We start from the raw sequence: 8771 nt of genomic DNA, 5'->3' as shown, positions 1-8771 counted from the left end.
TTCTCCCTTCAGAAATTCACCTTTTCGGGGTCATTTCACACATTACCTTTCCTAACAAGGAATTAATCTCTGTGCCAGTGGGGGGAAGTTGAAAGCACGCACACACCATAGTATATGAATACTAACGGAGCATTTTTCCTATGCTGGTATGCACACTCAATGGCTACCTAGTTCTGGTACTTGGGATAAAAGATTTGGGGAAGGGCCATAGCCCAGTCATATATCATGTTCCCTCACATATAGAAGGTCCCAGGTCCAAACTGCTTCAGTGGGTGGTGGACACTCTGAAGCTATTTCAGTAGAGCCTGGGCTGCCATCTGTCAGGGAGAGCAATGGGCAAATCTGACAATGAGAATTTCCTCTCAGTTTCTCATTTTTTACATTCTTAAGCTCACTTCTCCAGATTTCCTCATCAGTTTGATATCTATCTATATCTATCTATATCTATCTATCTATCTATCTATCTATCTATCTATCTATCTATTCATGAAAATTCACCAGTATTTTAGTGCAAATTTCTCCCAATATACACACTTTGGCAAAGCAATTTCCCACAATATGATGCATTTTTATATGTTATTTCCTATAATATGTGCATTCCTATGCACACTTTACCCAAGTATATGCAGTTTTGTACACATTACCTGGCTGGAGAACTGCACTACAAAATTCAGAGACGTACAAATTTTGAAGGCTGAATGTGTTTCGATTCATGTATTGTTTCAGAAAATATGAATTATGTTGGGTCACCTTTGAATGCAAACTGAATCGCATTTGTCCCCTATCCCTAGACAGGGATGCTGTTGTTGCAGGTTTCTGGAAGAAGCAGGGGGTTGGACTAGGCAATCTCCACAGCACCTCTCAAGTCTAATATTCTGTGCATCAAGATTTTTCTTATTATAGCTCAAGCCTTTCAACAGATTTACAATAACATCACTCTGTAAATTGCAAGTGCTCTCTCCATATTCTAGTATGTTCTTTATGACCTCACCCAGTTGCTTGCTTATCAGTTTACATTACTTTATAACAACCTGACTTCAACACGAAGCTAAGCTTTGACTAAATTGGGTGTCCTTTTAAAGGAAACATAATTAAATAAGGAGCTGTCCTCTCCAATCTCAGTGATTGAAAAGGAAGTCTACATGCTTGCTGAATATACTGGACAAGATTATTACAGTAAACATTGGCTTTCATTTATATGTTGATTGAGCTTCACAAAGCACTGGTTTATAAACACAATTACACATAGCTCAAGACGGTTTTTGGCACAATGACTGCAAAGTCAACTAGACTATATGTGAAATGTTAACACAAAATTTTGGCCTATAGTCATTCGAAGCTTTTGAAGCTCAGTAGAAGTAGGAAAAAAAGGTGGCAGGTTTTCAGCTATGAACCCCATTACTGGAGGCTCTGCACAAGAGCTTCTGCTTGCACAAGGAGACTTCCCCCCCATCTCCTTCCCTGTGTTTCCCAAAAATGGCATGAGGGGATTGGGAGAATGCCCCCAAAACCACCCATGGGGGGAGGGGTCATTCTGTCTGGCAAGCTGAGATGCTTATGTATGTAGATGGAATGTTTGCAATAGCACAACACTAAATTCCACCCTATGTAAACCACTATCTTCCTATAATCCAATCTCAGTGAATTGTATGAAGTGGTGGCTTTGCGTTTGTGCAGGAGTGGAATACCTCTGCTCCCAGGGCCAAATTTGGCCTGCCACAGGTTGTTGGGGTATATTTCTGTGTGCATTCACTAGGGAAGCTTCAGTCAAGCTCACCACAGGAAACAGATGTTTAGCAGAGTTTGCTTTTACTTGGCACACGCACGCACACACACACACACTATATACAGTTGTTGCACATAGACATCTTTCTCTGATCCCAGAGAGAGTTCTTTGCTTCAAAAGTTCTTGCTGTTCCAAAGTTCACAGCAAGTCCTTTGTTCAGCTGCTTGCAGCTCTGTGCAAAGTGTTCCACTTCCTTCCACGATTCCAGTCAGTCTCTGTTGCTTAGATCTCTCATACTTTCCCAGCCAGCAGACTACTGAATACTGTAACTTCTGCTCCTTATCTACATAGGGACTATGTGCAACTTCTGCCTAGCAGCAGTGATAAAACAGTCAGAAGAGTCAGACAAATGCATTGCGGGGAATGAGTCAGCATTACCAACTCATATGGAATTAACCCATTAAACATCTTCCTTGACACAGGTCCCAGTTGGGCCCACAAACCACGGCCACTGTGGCCCATACCTGACATCATATGTGATGTCAAGTATTGGTCAGTTAGAGTGGTGGCTGGATTGGCAGTGCAACTAAGTTCACTGTAGAGGAAAGGGGTGGAACACTATCCCGAGAGAGATGCACCTAGCAGCATCACTACCGTCCTTTAGACACCAAGGCATTTCACTCCTAATAGAGGTTCATCTTTTAAGTTTAAGACAACTCTTTTGCAGAGAGTGACAAATAAACAAACAAATAAATAAATAATATAAATAAGAACAAGAAAAAAATATGTATGTGTCCAGGTCAGGACCAATGATATTCCAATGATCAGGTTACAGAAGATGCAGAAGGGTTTTCTCTGTGGCTGTTTTTCTGTTAGGGAACATCTTTCCCATTGCTGTCCACCAGAGTCTGATATGCAGATAAGGTTTTGTGGCTGCTTCTCCTATGAATGAAATGTCTTCCTCACCAAAGCCTGAGCATCTTTTAGATCTCAGGGAAGCTCACACAGGAGAGTAAAAATATATTTATTCAAGAAAAAAATATAAACAGCTTAGTCAGAAAAAACTCTAAGCGGTGTACATAATAAGAAATTATTATCAATAGAAGGTAGATAAAAGCCGCAACGCTGTGCATTTCAAAGCGTAGTACAGCCTGCAATCTGTGAAACAGTTGTCCTCTTCATTTAGGTGATTTCAGAAGCTGTCTTGATTGATGTTGCCTGTTTGAGTAGCATTTTTTTTAAATGTGAGTGCAAGGCAAGTTTTCAGCTCTCTGTTATAAAATTCACTTTGACTTCAATACCCATCCTGCGGTGTGGGACAAGCGGGTTACCTTGTACAGAGCGGCAAGATGCTGTCAAGTAGTTTTTCATATTCAGAACAACAAGAACTCAGATATTCAGACTGAAAGCTGGAATTCAGACCTCATGATGTGCTGAACTCTCTTCAGCAGGAGATTTCTCACAGACTTTAAGTGTGTCTTGCTGTTGTCTGAAAGCAAAAGACACATTTCCTAATCTTATTCAGACTTCTTCTTGCTTCTTACAAATGCAATTGGCTCTGTTATCAGTTGTCACATAGTACTTCACAACACAAAAAGTAAATAGAAATCGAAACAGATATTTTGATAACATTATTTATTTAGGGTTGAATCCAGATTTAGTCATACTTAGTAAAAACCCATTAAAATTAATGGGACAACCTTTGGAGCCCTTCAAAGGGGGCTCTTGGGAGACAGGTTCCCATCAGTCTTCTTCATCCAGCTGGTCTGAGCTTTCCTTGGGAGGCTCTTGGGCTGGTGGCTCCCAGCTTTCCTCTTCAGCCAACCAGGCCCTGACACAAGGAGGGCTGGGAAAGAGACCTTTGCCTGAAATCCCAGAGAGTTCCTGCCAACCATTGCAGACAATACTGACCTAGGTAGACCAATGGCCTGACTCAGTATAAGGCACCTTCCTATGTTTGTATATCCAGGTAGTGTATCCACAGCAGTGACCAGGGGAGGAATGATAGCTGGGAGGAGCAGAGAGAAGAAACACCCGTATCAGCACAACCGGATGCCTTCATCTTCCCAACCTGCAACAAAACATGTCTCTCCCGTATCAGTCTCTACAGCCACAGCAGGTGCTGTAACTCTCCAGCACTTTGACTTTACTCCTGAAGGCGCACTCTTCCATTGTCTCCCAAGACAGATGGATGCCAACTACAGTGGTACCTTGGGTTAAGTACTTAATTTGTTCCGGAGGTCCGTTCTTAACCTGAAACTGTTCTTAACCTGAAGCACCACTTTAGCTAATGGGGCCTCCTGCTGCTGCCGCGCCACCGGAGCACGATTTCTGTTCTCATCCTGAAGCAAAGTTCTTAACCCGAGGTATTATTTCTGGGTTAGCAGAGTATGTAACCTGAAGCATATGTAACCTGAAGCGTATGTAACCCGAGGTACCACTGTATTTCAAAAATGAATTTCAGGGGCTGGCACAAGAACATAATAGTTAAAGAAATGCTTAAATAAGTAAAGGTATCTAATATATAACTCCTCACACTGAAGACATCATATTATGCACCATCTTAGCATCATATTGTATAGCCCAAGGGTGAGTTTGGAGGCTGTGGTGAAGGATCAGTAAAGTTAGAACTCTATAATGACACACTGCTGTAAGTTATTTTCCCCCAGCATGAAACAACACACCTTTTAATGCAGAATTAAAAGTAAGAGAATACCTGGGACACCCCCATCTCACTGATAGGATTTCCCAGGTGGATAAATAAGTATTTGCCATGGGTGTCTGGTTTTTGCTTTGTTTTAAATGCATTGCCTGTTCTTTGTGCTTTTCTGTTGTTTTACTGTACATCCCCTTGAGATGATTGTGTTGAAGGCAATTAAATAGCAGCAACAACAATATCAAGCCTACATCTTTGATTACCCCTTTCCCCTTGTTGTTAGGGACAAAAGTATATGTCATGTCACCTAGAAACTAGAAATCTCAGATAAAACTGTGACAATAAATATATGAAAAGTTAATGAGTTTCCCTTGCATGTCTATTTCTGCCGAAAAGTTCTACAAAAAAAATCACAATAGAAATAGTTATTTTGGAACAACTGTCATAGAGTTTAGGATAAGATACTGTATTTTCCTAGCCCGCTCTAAATGATTGCAGTTCACTAGACAACAGTTGCCTAATTTCATGTTTATAAGGAATTTGTCTAGATAGACTTACATAGCTATTTAAGCTGCAATCTTATACCTGCTTGCCTGGGAGTATGCTCCATTGAAACCAGAGACACTTATTTCTGAGTAGATGTGCCCAGGTCTGTACTATTAGAGCTTGAAACATTTAGCAAGCCTTTGAAATTTGGCACACTTTCGCCCCTTTACTACTCATCTTTTGCAAGCGAACCTTTACTTCAAAAACGTGATGGGTTTTCCTTTGTCTGATTTGTTGTTGCATCTCCTGAAAGTTTTGATTTTGCCAGCTGTCAGATATGAAATCTCTGAAGTGGCCAACTGTCAATTGTTATCAGCATGTGTCAGCTTTCAAATAAAAATCATGAACATTATGATATGTCAAATGCCATAAAGCACCGTCCAGTAACAAAGTTTGGAATCAGATATAATTGGGCATCAAATGCAAATATATAATATTCAGAGTCAACATTTGAAGATGAGGTTTCTGTCCTCACATCCAGGTCATGAGGTATGGTCTGAAGGCATGGGATGCAGCAACCTTGCTAAAGCTAGGGAGGTTTTGGTCTGGCCGGTGCCTGAATAAGTTTGTACCTATGGTCAATTCTGTGCTGGAAGGGAAAGCAGGATATAAATTTAACAACTTCCTCTATTTCTGATGCTCAGAATGTGAGTGCTATTTGGCACTGCTCATATACACAAGTGAGGTATCTGAAGGCTTGAACAGCAGCAGCCATGGGGCGAGAGAGCCCTAAAGGAGTGAACCCTTTAAAAAAGGAGTCCAATGAAGACTGAACATGCTCAGTGACCACAGAGTGCTGATTGGAGAGAAAGAAAACTGGTGTGTGTGTGTGTCAGAATGAGACAGAGAGGGGGAATGGAATGCCTGGAATCCTGAACTGGGTGTACTCCACACTGAAATATTTTGTTGGAGTGTCTCCACTGTAACTTGTTGTAGTTCTAACATTGTTGCAAATGTATTTTGAGTGTCACCTTATTTAGTGAGCAATCATAAGCAACAACTTGGGGAGGCTTTCTGCGTGTGCAGTCAATGTGTGGTGAGCTTCAACTGGCTCGGAAACACTTGAGACACAACCCTGTCATGCTAAATGCCATAGGGATTTTCCTTTGGTCTTCATCTCTTTTGTCCTTGTGGCCTTCTTGCCATGTAATTTTTTTCTCCTTTTTGACCTCATCAACGATAAAGAGAAGGTAGAGCACCCAGACCCGATCATGTTGTACTCCTTGTATAGTAGCATTACCCAACATTAATCTTAGTCTCCTTTTTAAAAAATGCCTAGATAGATTTGAGGGAAGGTCACTGATCTGTCTGCATAAGGGACAAGTTTAAATGAATAAATAGCATTTTTAGTAAGTAATTCTTTGTACAAAATCAGTAAATTATGTCTGGATCATGGGTTAACAAGCAAAATCATTCATGATCAGCACTCTCCAAAGGGTTTGTGCCCTTGGGAGAATGTATAATTTTATTTTAAAAAAAATCAAGCATTGTGGAGATGATGATGATATTTTTATGGATTTCTTGCCACCCTTCCATAAGGTCTCAGGATGGGTTGCAGCAGACTTCCGGGTTGGTGCCATTGTTTAATGGCGGATTCCCTCCGAGCTCCGGAGGGAATCGGCTCCGTAGCGTCTGGGTCTGGCCGCTGCGGCGAAGCGGGGACCCTTAAAATCACAGGCGCGGATGCCTGTGAACACAGAGACTCGGCGGGCACCATTTGCGCCCCCCCAATCCGCGACGGAGCCTTTTTAAAGGCTTCGGAACGGAGGCAGGGTAAGGCGTGGTGCTGAGAGTACTCCCTCGTCTACGGAGTGAAGCCACAAGCCATTGACAGAGAGCGCCAACTTCTTCTAAGATTGATTGGATTCTAAAACATCAACCCGTGAGTAATACGGAGATTGGAACTTTAAAAAATTTTTTATCTTGGATTTGGAACGAGCGGGAAGGGGCTAAAAAGGAAGTCCACCCCCCCCCTTTGTAAACAACTTAAAGCAAAGGACTGGGCAGCTAAGGTCGAGAGAATCTGTTTCTTGCTTTTTTTAACAAAAGATCCTGACCTCACGGTCTGGACATTATAAGAAGATATTCTGGAGGATAAAAAGAATTTTGGGAGCTGAAACTACACCCCCCCCTAGACCCGGGAACGTCCGATGAGAAAGCCTGTTGCATGGAAGATTTTGACAGCTGTCAAGTGAGCTGCTAGTCAGCTAGTTGTCAGCTGGAAAAAGAGAACATTGTTTCTGCTGTTTTTGCTGGTTTATTCGGGATAACTTGTTGAAAATAAGGTTGATACAAAATAACTGGACTTTTGGTTTTTGAGCTGAAAGGAAGATCAAGGAATTAAATCCCCCTAGAGGGGTAACAAGGATACTACATTACAAAAATGGCTGGAGTGTCTAAATTCCAAGCAGAATTGGACAGAGCACTTGTTCTCTTGGGAAACTTACAAGATGAGTACGATGCTTTGTCTTCAGAGGTATCGCTATTACACTGGACAGTAAACAACAGCTTGGAGTCTGATAAGGATTTGAAACAGGAAGCCTATTCAACTGAACAAATAAATGAAACCGAAAGCGTAGACACGATGGAGCAATATGTTCTTTTTGAAGAAAACGAAGGAGGAGATGGAGGTTTGCAGGAGTCAAAGGAGAGCTACAATATGAGGCCTGACATGATGATAAAAAAGGACAATAAAAACTGGATGCGGAAAGCCTGGTTTGATTGGGAGTTTGGAAAATGGAGAGATCCTCTTTTGAGGAGATCTGAAGACCTGAGGATTATAAATTTGTTGAAGGTGGAAGCTGGAGCTGTGGGGACATTTGGATTTGAAAGAAATTTGAAACAAGAGTTGGAATACCCCATAGGCTTTGCTTTTGCTTTTAAGTATGGAGGACTGGCTAGAAGCAACACCGATTCTGTTGGGCCGGAGCCCCTCCGAGACCTGGGGCTTAACATCAAGGTCTATCAAAGAGACCGGCAGAAAGGAACTGAGAGAGACATAAGGGCCTCGGACCTGAGATCTCCAGGCTAAATAAATAATATAAAGACTGATGGATATTGGTTGGGGACTGGAACCGGGAGAAGGGTGGGTGGAGGTTGGGAATCCAAAGGGTACATAAGGATAATTTGCATTGCTTTGTTTGTTTTATATTTTGTTAGTGGTAAGGAAATTGGGTAAACCGTGGAAGGGAAATTTTGGTCGACTTTAGGAAAAAGGTTGATTGATGTGTAATTTTAATAAGGTGAAATTGGTTTTTTTTTCTTTTTTTTTTAAATTAAGTGAAAATAAGGCTGTTAAAAATAAATTGAGGAAATGGAAAAAAGAAGTAAAGTAAAATAACAGTATGTTAGAATAAATGTTTAAGTTAAGGTGAAGAAATAAGTTAAGGACTTGCTGAATTGACAATTTAAATTGGAATACAAGAAGGGGAGGTGTGAGGAGGTCTGAGAAATAGGGTTGAGGAAAATAAGTATCAGAAACTGTATGTGTTTTCTCTATTTTTCTGTTTAGTTTCGAATATGCTTTTTTGTGTTGTTTTTATCTTGTTTATTTTTTGTTTTTGTTTGTTGTGTGTTTTTCGAAAATACCAATAAATATTTAATAATAAAAAAAAAAAAACAGGATGGGTTGCAGCAATATAAACTATACTGAGTCCTGGCCAAAATACATTCTTATTCTGATGATTACTAAATTTATATACCATTCAGAAGCCATTCTGGAAAGGAGCCATTTACAAACATAAAACCAATTATAAAAGATATGTAGTCACAAATAATTACCGGTACACAAGAAAACAATTAAATTAACATTAAAAGAAAGATTAAATAAAACACCCACAATCT

The sequence above is a fragment of the Podarcis filfolensis genome (assembly GCF_964270895.1).
Source record: "Podarcis filfolensis genome assembly, chromosome: 4".
NCBI lineage: Eukaryota > Metazoa > Chordata > Lepidosauria > Squamata > Lacertidae > Podarcis > Podarcis filfolensis.
This window is presented reverse-complemented; position numbering follows the sequence as displayed.